Genomic DNA, 13285 nt, shown 5'->3' with positions numbered 1-13285 from the left:
TTTAATTTTAGCTGGGACACGAATATAAATTGCCGTATTAACGCATCGGGGCGCCATACGGCCGAATGCAACATATCTGCTGCCCGACGAATCCGAATCACGAATGCAACGTATGGCGTCCCTCTGCACATCCCTAATGCCCCTTGCTCTAAGACTTCAAAGAAATCATAAACTTTTCAAAACACACCTCAAAACCTGGCTTTTCACAAGAACCTTCAAGAAAGAGAATGACGCAAGCAAATAAATAAGGTTAAGAAGACTTAAAGCACCCAGCTCACAATTTCCAGATTCTGCCTGGAATTAATTTTTATCCCTCGTATAATTGTAGTCAAACCGATAGGTTGAATAACAATATAACGTGCAAGCACACCTGGGAATTTCATCAATGAAAATTCCTCATCATAAACCATACTTTACTTACAGGTCAATCCTGTAAAGTGCGTCCGCGGTTTCCCCGTTCCTAACCCGCTTTCTACTCACTTTCCGGCCGCATTAGCCCTTCCTGCGATCCCCAATCCCCTTTAACCTACTCTTACCGCGTCCTTAAATCCCCGGGCAATCCCTTCCGCATGCAGCATGTATATTGCATGTAAACGATCAAATTAGCTATTCCCTACCATCCAGTAACGCGCGCCCCGACTATCGCTTTTTTACCCTGCCGTTTTGCCGCGCGTGTAACCTGCTAACTTACCACCTACCCTTACCCCTGCATTAGAGGCAGGGGTAAGGGTAGGCGGCAAACTTTCCCCCAGCCCCCGCTCACCTGCCCTGGCCGCGTCCATGGGTGCTGGTCTCAGGGGCAGCCCCAGTCCTCTCCCCTCCTCCCGAAGCAACAAAAGCGAAAAAAATTGAAAAAAAAAATAAAAAAAAAAAAGTTGCAAGAGAGAGAGGGGAGAGAAAACGGGCAATCCTACGCTCGGGACTGCCAGTCCCCTCTCCCCTCCTCCCGAGGCAAGGCGCGAAAAGCAGCTTTGCTCCGGGAGGAGGGGAGAGAGGATTGGCAGTGTAAAGCGACGAAGCGACTTACTTTTTTTGCAGCCCCCCTCCGGAGACGGGCATCGGCAAGGACGACCGCGTCTCCCTGCCTCCAGCTACCCGCGAAGTTAGACGCCTGCACGGGCGAAAGCGGCCCCTGTTCGTGCAATTGTGCTCCTCAAGACGTGACGTCATGACGTTTGGCGTCACGGCATGTGACGTCATGCCTTGAGCAGCCCAATTGCATGAACAGGGGCCGCTTTTGCCCGTGGAGGCGTCCATCTTCGCGGGCAGCTGCAGTCGTCCTCGCCGATGTCCGTCTCCGGAGGGGGGCTGCAAAAAAAGTAAGTCGCTTCGTTGCTTGGTAGTCTGGGCAGCTGCCTGCATTTTCTAGCTCCTGCCTCCGTCGACTCGGAGTACTGACTCGCTTTGATGCTATTGGTTGGAGCTGGGAAGCCACATGGGCAGGGAGGGATCAGCAGATTCTGGCACTCTTCCCGTGCAGTGTACTGCCAATCCTCTCTCCCCTCCTCCCGGAGCAAGGCTGCTTTTCGTGCCTTGCCTCGGGAGGAGGGGAGAGGGGATTGGCAGTCCCGAGCGTAGGATTGCCCGTCCCCTCTCTCTCTTGCAACTTTTTTTTTTTTTTTTTCGCTTTTGTTGCTTCAGGAGGAGGAGAGAGAGGGCTGACAATCCCGAGCGTCGGAGAACTGTCCACTTCCTGGTACCTGTCATTTCAAATGTCATTTGAAATGACATTTGAAATGACAGATACCAGCGTGTCTGTGAAGCGTTATGCCCGCGCACCCAGGTTACTGTATAGGCGCTGTATAGCGCTCTATCCAGTAAAACGGGTTGCGCGGGCCTAACGCTTCACGGACGCTTCTTAGACGCAGCTTGCATTTGCAAGCTATTTACATACAGGATCGAGTGGTAGGTGAGCTGGACTGTGCGTGCGGCAACCGCGGGTGTGCCGGGCACTAACGCAGCTCTTCCTACCGCTCGTTACTGGATTGACCTGTTAATGTTGTATTATTACCGAAGAATAATGGCACCCTATGTTTAAAGTATGAGCTATATTTCCCTTGATATATGTGCCCTATTGTAAACCGTTATGATGGTAAATAACTTAATGATGGTATATAAAAACTTTTAAATAAATAAATAAAAAACCACGCCCTTGGCCCTGCCCCAAATGACGCGCTGCCGTGACACGCCCCCCCTGGAAAGCCCCGGTACTTACACGTGTCCCAGGGCTTGCGCTTGCGTGTCCCGGGGCTTGCCATCGAGCCTACTCAACATAGGCTCGACGCACGCAGGGGGAACTTCGGGCAGGTTTTCGGGGGGTACGCGCGTATCTTACACACATGCCCCTTTGAAAATCTGGCCCTTAGTGCGCAGTAATACCAATTAGTGTGCACTGTTTTTCTAGCTAACTAGCTCCTCTGAATTGATACTTTTTAATTTTTAAGTTGTATTTTTTTTAGTGTGCACTAACATTAGTTACAGTGCACTACTACATGCTTAGGGCCAGATTTTGTAACATACGCGTGGGCATAGATTTGTGTGCTCAACCTGGCACGCACAAATCTACACCTGATTTTATAACATGCATGTGCAGCCTCGCGCATGTTATAAAATCCGTGATCGGCACGCGCAAGGGGATGCACACTTGTGCACCGTGCGCACGCCGAGCCCTAGGGGAGCCCCCGATGGCTTTCCCAGTTCCCCTCCCTTCCCCAACTTAACCCACCCCCCAGCCCTATCTAAATCCCCCCCTTACCTTTGTTAGATAAGTTATGCCTGCCTCTGGGCAGGCGTAGGTTGCATGCGCTGGCATGACCGCTGTACCAGAGGCCTCGGTCCTGCCCCCACCCCACCCCAGGGGACATATGCTCATCCCTGGGCTTGCATGAGTCACTGAGCCTATGCAAAATAGGCTCTGCATGCGCAGAAGGATTTTAAAAGGGTTATGCGCATATATTATGCGCATAGCCCTTTTAAAATCCGCCCCTATGTGTGCTTTAAGTTCTATTAGGGCGCACTAACTAACCTGTTAGTGCGCACTAATGGGCCTTAATGTGCATTAACATCTAGCTAGTGCGTACTATCTTATTTGGTGTACTGCGCACTAATGCTGAGAGAGTGCGCATTAACTGGTTGTTAAATTGCCAAAAAAAAACAAAAACCGAACTGTGGGAAAATGAAATTTTCCGCAGAGTGCCTGATCCGAAGCCAGAACCAATATCTTTAAATGAAGCACATCTCTACTATACTATGCATGAGGTAAAAATAATGTGCATCATAAATATTATATTTTCCATAGCAATGCCAATCTTATGGAACAGTATGCCAAAAGAGGTCAAATTAGAGACTATGGAGCAGATTTTTAGAGAAGCGCATGCGGGGTACATTTGTGTGCGCTACCCGGAGCGCACAAATGTACACCCGATTTTATAACATGCACACGCTGCCACGCACATGTTATAAAATCCAGGGTTGGCACGCGCAAGGGGGTGCATACTTGTGCACCTTGCGCGTGCCGAGCTCGAGGGGAGCCCCAATGGCTTTCTCCGTTCCCTCCAAGGCCGCTCCGAAATCAGAGCGGTCTTGGAGGGAACTCCACCTTCCCCTCCCTTCCCCTATCTAACCCACCCCCCAGCCCTAACTAAATCCCCCCCTACCTTGTTTCCAAAGTTATGCCTGCCCAAGGTAACTTGCACGCTTGCTGGCTGCCGGCGCGCCATCTCCCAGCACAGGCCGCTGTGCCGGGGGACTCGGCCCGGCCCCTGGACTGCCCCTTTCTCAAAGTTCCAGGACATACGTGCATCCTGGGGCTTGCGTGCGCTGCCGAGCCTGTGCAAAATAGGCTCGGCGCGCGCAGGGGTAGGTTTTCGGGGTTACGCACGTATATTATGTGCTCATCCCTTTGAAAATCTGCCCCTATGTATTTGTTATTTCATTAAAAAAACCTTTGTCATGGTTAATTAGTTGTGTGGGTCTAGGATTCAAAGGAGAAAAGTAGGAAAACAGAGAACAAGAGAGCACAATGTCATTCATACAGAAGCAATATAATTATTTCTATTGATGGAGAAGGGTTCAGCAAATCTTGCCAATGAATGGATATTCATTTTTAAAATTGTTTTACATACATGAATGTTTTTTATATATCTTTATTAGATATTCTGTTATGTAGGTGTATGTATTGTTTTTAAATAATAAATTGGTTGCCCAAGAATGTTTTTGCGACATGTGTACCACTTTGCACAGGCTGTTGCTTTTTTTTTTATCAATATATAAGAATTTAAATATTGACTATATACTTGACCATAACTAGGGATGTTCAGACTTCTTTAAAGGACATTAAATATCAATTCAAGAAACCTGCACAAAATCCAAAAGCACTGAGAAAGAAATGATGCATTTTATCCCAAACTGTAACTCAGATTTGAAGACAGTTATCCTCCTTAAGTGGAGTCTGGTTTATGAACCTGGATTCCAATCTGATACCAGCAGAAGGTTGTAAATTATCTAAAATTACTTGGCACCTGAACTGGCAGCAGCTTATCCTACAGAGAAATTACCATTGACACACATGCTTTTGCATTTGCTATCTAAAATGTTAGTGCTATCTAGTTTAGTTTATGCATTACATCTAAATAGAGTTTCATAAAGTTCTGAATATTTTAGCTTCAATTAAAATATATTTAGAATGCCTGAACTCTGCTTATTTCCTTTTAGCATTCCCATGAAATCTTATTTCTTGACTTTATCCTGGTGAGAGGTCATGTCAAATAAATAAACTGATGGATTTAATTAGATGCATCAAAAATAATTCAAACTCTGTTATTGGCATTGAATGCCATAAATATCGCAGTTTGCACTAAATATTTAGTAGCATTATCAATCTTACCATAGGGAAGCTGAGCAACAATATTTTATTGATATGATAATGATTAGAATGTTGGCAGGCCTCAGTGTTGTGGCCAGAAACAATTCTGCAACTTACACGATGGAATTAATAGTGCTGTAATACTTTGGAGAGTTAACTGGCACTTGATACAGCACTGTTTGATTTAATACCGCAGTTCTTTATCTTTTTACTATCAAGACATTTCCAAATGCCAATCTATTTTTTTTTCAAAAAAAAGGATTATTTTCTGTCAATAAAAATAAGATATAAAATAAACCTTTCTTAATTTTGTGAATAATATTTCCTAGGAATGTTCATTTCTTGTATGTGTAAAATGTTACAAATGAGGCCATTTTCTGTTAATTCCAAATGTAATGAATGGAATAGACAGTGTGCCCGAATTGAATAACATTTTTAACTGTGCATGCTGTTCAGTATTTGTCTGTGCAAACCGGCGAATTATGCACACAACTACCAATCTGTGTGTGCATCACTACCAAACTGCAAGCACAGTTCAGTAGTTGTGCAAACAATTTGAAAATGTGTGCACACAAATGTTCAAACTGCTAGAAACAAAAGCAACAAAAAAGAATGAAATGAATCCAAACAAAATTCCCCCATCTAATAAAATGAGCCAAGAATGTTTCTCCTATACATCCTTAAAAATTTCAAACGATACGCATGTAACAAAAAAAAAGCAAATGCCTGCGCAAAATAGCCCATACATGTGTACACTATTTTAAAAACCATAACCTATGCATATATATCGGGGACCGCACATAAACTTGCACGTGTAAAAAGCAGTGGGTCAGGAGCATTCTGAATAGGAGCCAACATTTACATACATAAATTTCTATTTTATTTTAAATACTGAATCACTACTAATTTCCCTGACCGACTACCTCATCATGGGCCTGGATAAAGGTCACACTTATTTACTGATCCTCCTGGACCTTTCAGCGGCCTTTGATACGGTTAACCATTCATCCCTACTAACTCAATTAGCAAACATCGGAATAACAGGAACAGCACTATCGTGGTTCAAATCGTTCTTAGGGAACAGAAAATACAAAGTCAAAATTCACAATAAAGAATCTCAACACTACCCTTCATCTACGGGAGTTCCACAAGGCTCCTCCCTTTCACCAACGCTCTTTAATATCTACTTGCTCCCTCTTTGCCAACTGCTAACTGATTTAAACCTTAAACACTTTCTTTATGCAGATGACGTCCAGATAGTCATCCCCGTCAAAGAATCCTACAGCAAAACCCTAGAATTCTGGGAATCTAGTCTTAAAAAAATTGATGAACTCCTCTCCAACCTTAATCTAATACTAAACTCCTCTAAAAGCGAACTCCTCCTAATTTCATCTGAATACAGTAACACTGACTCAAATCCTCCACCCAATTTACAAACTCCACAAGTAAGAAACCTGGGAGCTATCTTTGATAACAGGTTAAACCTAAAAGCATTCATAAATCAAACTACTAAGGACTGCTTCTATAAACTCCAAGTCTTAAAAAGAACAAGACCTCTCTTCCACTTTCATGACTACAGAACTATTCTGCAATCAATAGTATTTTCTAAACTAGATTACTGCAACTCTTTGCTATTAGGTCTCCCCTCATCTCACACGAAACCCCTTCAGATGGTTCAAAACACGGCTGCGAGAATATTAACTAACACACGGAGAAGAGACCACATAACACCAATCCTCAAAGACCTGCACTGGCTACCAATTCACTACAGAATCATATATAAGTCCATAACCACTATTTTCAAAGCTATACACCAACACTCTCAGCTCAACCTTCAAATTCCTCTCAAAAAATTTACATCCAACAGACCAATCAGAGAGTCCTATAGAGAAACCTTACAAGTACCACACTCCAAATCCATGCGGCACATAACCACCAGAGACAGGGCGTTCTCCACTGCAGGACCAACACTGTGGAATTCCATCCCACCAGATTTGAGACAGGAACCCTGCCTGCCCACATTCAGGAAAAGACTCAAAACGTGGCTATTCATGAAAGCCTTTCCTGAACTAAACTGAACCTACTCCATCATTAACTAAGCACTCAGACTTTGCCTTATTCACGGCAACTAATTTCCCTACCTTATAATTAATATTCCTACATCATAAACACAATTCACTAATGCCTTAAGCACATTGACTGGCATTTACGTTCTTTCAATTTAATCCCCTGCTTCTTTTCTATGCTCCAAGTTGTATTACTCCCTTGTTTTATTGTAACTGCATACCTTAGCCTTCTCTTGTTTAATGTTTTATTATTATTATTATTATTATTATTATTATTATTATTATTAATAAGATAAATATTAGTTTTTACCTTTTTTGTTACCTATCCACTTGTTAATTGTAAACCGACATGATGCGATATCTATTGTGAATGCCGGTATAGAAAAACTTAAAATAAATAAATAAATTTTACAACCTGCCAAAGTGACATGTGTAAGGATTTTACTTGTGTGTATTTATTCCTGCTCAATATCTAGTGTAAGTGATTTTGAACATCTTAAAAATGAAAAAAATGACAGAGTATGGGGTCCAGATGAAAGGAGGGACTTCATGCTAAAGACCCAGGAAGGTCTTCGTGAGCCATAGAGAACTGGGCAAACTTGTAGACTAATTAGTAAAACTGATAATTTCATTGCTGTGTGCAGGTTATAAAATCCCCTTTCTTAATGTGTGTAAAAGCCGACTTAAGGGGGGGTATTTTCATCTAAGGTGCAAGTAAAAGGTATGACAGTAACTTTTAAACCAGCACGTGGGTGCACATTTGTGTGAGTATGTTGGCCCGAGTCCATGGACACAGCTATTTTAGAGCATACATGCACATATGCATTCATATTAAAACATATCCTGGCTGTAAACATATCTGTGTCAAATTTTAAGTGGGCAAGCACATGTGCATGCAAATCTCCTTCTACAGCGTAAATCAGGGAAATTTCAAAAGGGCGCATTCTAACTCTGTTCCCAGTCTTACCAGTTCATCCCCAGTTTTCCCAGTTAAGAAACAGGTACTTCAAACCCCTGTAGATTAATATCCTTCACTCCCCCCAGTTAGTTCCAGCTCTTAAAACCTCACAGATCTGCCTAGTTTTCTTTATGTTTAAACTTACACATCATCCATAGCAGAAGTAAAGTTATGTGACAAGGGACCTCAGCATGTGCTGGGTTGCATTAAGTATTTATGTGCACATCTCAGCTTCACGTCCCGAAATTCCCACACCCCACACAGACCACGTTCATGCCCCACCCTTTTTTGAAAAGTTTGGAGACATGCGTGCTGCGGGAGATATGCACATATCCGGACAGCTTTAAAAATCCACTCGCCGGCACGCAATCTTCCAACATGGCGGCAATGGCTGCTCTATCGGAGGCCTCTGGCCCCTCCCCTTCCCCGCCCACACCCCTCCCTTTTTTGCAAGCCCCGGGACTTACGCGCAACCCGAAGCTTTATGCGTGTATGCTGGGCCTTTTTAAAATAGGCCCGGCGCACGTAACCCTTTTAAAATCCGGCCCATAATATATGAAATCTTGAAAGGCCATCATACTAAGCACTACCGGCATATTCATATTTTCATTGCTTTCCATATAATCATCGGTCCTACAGTCATCGGTCGATAGGCTCCATCATTTTTTAATGAATTTTTTTAATGCAAATAAAATGTCACTTACCTTAAATCAGAAGTTTATATTATTCTTCCTTTTCCATGAAATGGCTGATGTAACAAATTCTATTAATCCCAACACATGCCTTGTTTCTAGTGAAAAACTCTGCTTCAGAGGATGTGATATCAATTGCCAAAGAGTATCCTTAAAATCTACATTACTTTCGCGGGTTCTGACTTATCCAGCTAAGTAACACTTTTGCCACTACTTAGAGTCGCAGGAGTGCAACCGGTCACTCTCCCAGTCACAATACAGCTGGGATTCTCTAACTGAATAAAAAACTGAAACACTGGTTAAGTCTGTGGGAGTGTTCTCCACATCCCGCTGCCCAACTCCTCCCTATATCTTCCCCTGGTTTCTCTCTTGGAGTATCCTGAGGCCAGATACTCCAGTCTCCATTGCCTACTTCTACCCTGTTCCTTTAAAGGTGTCAAAGGTATGGATTTGGGTTCTCGAACCCCAGTTGGTGAACTGGGCTTAATCAAACATAGTCCCAGGTTGTGCCAGTAGTTTAAAGTCTCTATTGCCTTACTTTAACCCATTCCTTCCAGAGTGACCGCTATGGATTTGGGTTCTCTCACCTCAGTTAGCAAGATGGGCATAAGCACACACTCCCAGGTTTTCCTGTTAGTTTAAAGAATTTCATTGTAAAAATTGATTTTGACTCAATTCTGACTTTATTAGACTGTTTCACCTTCTTTTGTTTGTGTTTATCCTAAAAACTGGGAACTTTTAGTCTTTGTACAAATCATCAGACCACAAAATGATCTCCCACAGCACAACTTAGCTCCTTGATATTGTTTGGTGTGCTTTGCATTATTTCCACATCCTTGATGGTGTTTACTTTAACAAACAACATCAGTTACAAAATTATGCAAATCTTTCCTTAATCCTCAAAAATGTTGCTCTTAGTTGCTTCCTCCACAACCTTAGACTGACTTGTGCTCTATGGGCCTGGTTCTAGGTGAACTAGGCCATACTGCCACCTCCCAATGTAGTCTGCAGCTGAGGCATCTACTTCCCTTTTCACTATGGCTGAAATTACATCGATTCACAGCATTGTTCTCTTAAAGATCCTGACCTGCAGACACCCTGAGTTTATACTCTTCTGGAGGGGGTCTCCACTACTGATCTCCCAGGTCCATTGGCTCAGGCCTATTCTCAGAGCTACACAATACTTCCATCTTCATCTCCTCTGTCTCTTTTCCAAGTTGTAATAGAAATCCAGCCTGTTCATGCCTAATCCCTCCTTCTAACAAACTCTCAACCTTCTTCCAACATACCTGGCTTTTTCCTTGCCTTGATGAGGTAAAGCTTGAGTGGTTCTTCCCCCTCCTGAACACTGATGTCCTATAGAGATGTGCATTCATTTTTGCCGAATTGGACAATTTCAACAAAATTGTCCAATTCGGCATGTTTTAGGGAGCCCGAAAAATGATCAGGATTTTCCCATTTTTTCACGAAAATTTGTTTTTTTTATTAGTGCACGCTAACGGGATTAGCGTGTGCTAACAAAAACTAACAAAAAGTAACAAAATCTATCTATTTATTTATTTATTTATTTAAATTCTTTTACTATACCGATGCTCAAGTCCAAGTCTTATCGTACCGGTTTACAATGGAACTGGGGGAAACCAATTAACAACTATATAGAAGGTAAAGTTACATTAAACAGGGAGCAAAACAGGAAAGATTTTAAATGATTACAACTGGAGAGTGATAAAATAGTCAACGAAAAACAATAGAGTAGCGAGACATATACAGATTGCTGAATTCAGCTGGAGATTTATCATAGGCAATTATTAACATATTTCCTGTGGAAGGAGGAAACATGGGGGGGTAAGCAGGTGGGGTGGTGGCAGGGCAGGGACTGGAGCGAGGAGGGAGGGAGGAGATAGGGAAATGGTCGGAAGGTGAGAGTCAATGTTGGTTGATAGAGGCTCCTTCAATGGTAAGCTTGTGTGAACAGCCAGGTTTTCAGTTTCTTTCTGAAGGAGAGATGGCATTGTTCCTGGCGTATATCTGGGGGAAGCGAATTCCAATGGAGCGGTCCCGCTGTCGAAAGTGCTCGCTTATTAATGGAGTTGTGGACCGAGGATTTGTTAGGGGGGGCCTTGAGAGAACCTTTGTAGTTGGATCTGATCGGCCTTGCGGAAGTATGTAGTTCGAGAGGGATGGCGAGTTGGAGTCTGGATTGCTGGTAGACAGATTTGTGGATGATGGTGAGAGTCTTGAAGAGTATTCTATATTGGATGGGTAGCCAGTGTAGGATTTTTAGGATTGGTGTGATGTGGTCCTTACAACGTGTGTTTATAAGGATCCTGGCCGCTGCATTTTGCAGCGTCTGTAGAGGTTTAGTAGAAGAGGCGGGGAGACTGAGTAGTAGAGGGTTGCAATAGTCGATCTTTGAAAACAGTATGGCTTGAAGAACTGAACGGAAATCCTGGAAGTGTAAGAGCGGTCTTAGCTGTTTCAGGACCTGTAGCTTAAAGAAGCATTCTTTAGTTGTGGAGTTAATGAACTTTTTGAAAATCATTCTAGAGTCAAGGGTGGCCCCAAGGTCTCTAACCTGGCTTGCTAGTGGAATAATTGTGTTGTTATTCTTGCTAGTGGAATAATTGTGTTGAATAATTGTGTTGTTAATCTAACGGCTTTTGTTAGCGCGCACTAACGGGGAGTTAACGCGCACTAACAAAAAACGATTTTTCGCGAAAAAAAAGACATTTCCTGTGGCGGCTGAAAAACGAAGAATGACACGAACACAAAAAACAATTCACATCTATGGGATTTGGAGTTTGACTCCTAATCTGATTCTTTTACTTACTGGATCTTCTTCCCAGTTTTTCCTTACAGCCTGCCTTCTTTTATTGACTAGGGGAATATAATACCCATCACATTATACTGTCAAATTTGAAATTATCTGGATAAATATATTTTTTTTTTTAGACATATGGCTAACTTACACTTTTCCAGATAAATTGGAAAAGTGCTAATTAGATGCACAAGTAGCATTTTTCAGACTTATATGGCTAAGTGCTACTACTTTGCCTCATAAATTGAAATTTATCCAAATATGTGCCGTTACTTTTATGGATAACTCCAAACTTGTGTATATCATGTTTTTTTTATTCACGAGCATATGTGCGCGCACACATAGACTTATAACCTGTGCATACCATTTGCACACAACTTTTATAATACAGTAGTAAATTCTAGAGATGTATATCAGATGGCCCAATCGTTTCAGGCTTCATTATCAGGTAACCACAGGAAATTTTGTATTTCCTGCAGTTCGGAGGTTTTTTTCTTTGGCCGACCTGAATTTTGGGAGTTAGCGCGCTAATCCCAATAAACTAAATTTCCCGAAATTTCAGGAAAATGTCCTTCGTTTTTCGGGGTGGCCGAATGCACATCCCTAGTAAATTCATGTGTGCCTATATACAAGTGTATAAGGGCTGAAATGAGCAGCTTTGAGTTATCCTCCCTCTTTTTTTCATATTCTTCTTCATGATAAACTATGAATATTTTTTAGATAAACCTTCTCCAAAAACAGCACATGTGGATAACACTAAGGAAAGAGCCTTCTCGAAGGTTTGTCCATGGATCTGGAATTCCCTTCCTGAACAGCTATGGATAATGTTTTGCAAAACATATTTTAAGAAAGCATTAAAAACTAGGGATGTGAATCATGTGATCGATCATCTTAACGATCGATTTTGGCTGGGGGGGGAGGGAAATCTGATCGTCATGTTTGTTTGTTTTTTTTTTTTTTTTAAATCGTTAAAAATCGTAAATCAGGGGAGGGCTGGAAAACCGGCACACCAAAACAACCCTAAAACCCACCCCGACCCTTTAAAACAAATCCCCCACCCTCCCGAAACCCCCCAAAATGTTTTAAATTACCTGGGGTCCAGTGGGGGGGTCCCAGCGCGATCTCCTGCGATCTCCCGCTCTCGGGCCATGGCTGCGTTAATAGAAATGGCGCCGGTGGCCCTTTGCCCTTACCATATGACAGGGCAAAGGTAGCGCCGGCGCCATTTTGGTTCCTGACACCCAACATCACGAGTGCAGGAGATCGCTCCCGGACCCCTGCTGGACCCCCAGGGACTTTTGGCCAGCTTGGGGGGGCCTCCTGACCCCCACAAGACTTGCCAAAAGTCCAGCGGGGGTCCAGGAGTGACCTCCTGCACTCGCGCCGTATTGCCAATATTCAAAATGGCGCTGGCGCTACCTTTGCCCTCACTATGTCTATGCAGCTCCTTAGAAGAGCTACACTTCCAGAATATCTCCTCTAGCAACCATAGAAGCACTGGGTCAGAGTCACAGTAGACTGCTTCCATGATCTGTGCTAAAGACCATTCAAATCTAAGATACTGAGACGGTGGGAAGTTTAGGGTTTGTTTTTTTTTTTTTTTTTGGGGGGGGGGGGGGAATAGGTAAGGAGGGAGGGAGCCTGGCAAGGCAATTTGTGGCACATTTTTAACTGGATAGTGGAGCAGATGAGGGCAAAGTTTCTGGACTTGGTCAGACATGCCATCTGGATTTAGTGGTGGTAGTAGCGTGAGTGGGGGGGGGGGGGGGCAGTGATAGGGCTTCCAAACCAGTGATTTTTTTTTTCATTTTTTTTAATGCAGCTCAGCACTTATTCTTTTGAATATAGTTGATTGAGTTATCTATCCACATGGGGCTGGATAACTTC

The sequence above is a fragment of the Rhinatrema bivittatum genome, chromosome 3, assembly GCF_901001135.1.
Source record: "Rhinatrema bivittatum chromosome 3, aRhiBiv1.1, whole genome shotgun sequence".
Classification (NCBI taxonomy): Eukaryota; Metazoa; Chordata; class Amphibia; order Gymnophiona; family Rhinatrematidae; genus Rhinatrema; species Rhinatrema bivittatum.
The sequence above is the reverse complement of the archived record's forward strand: the minus strand, read 5'-3'. Positions refer to the sequence as shown.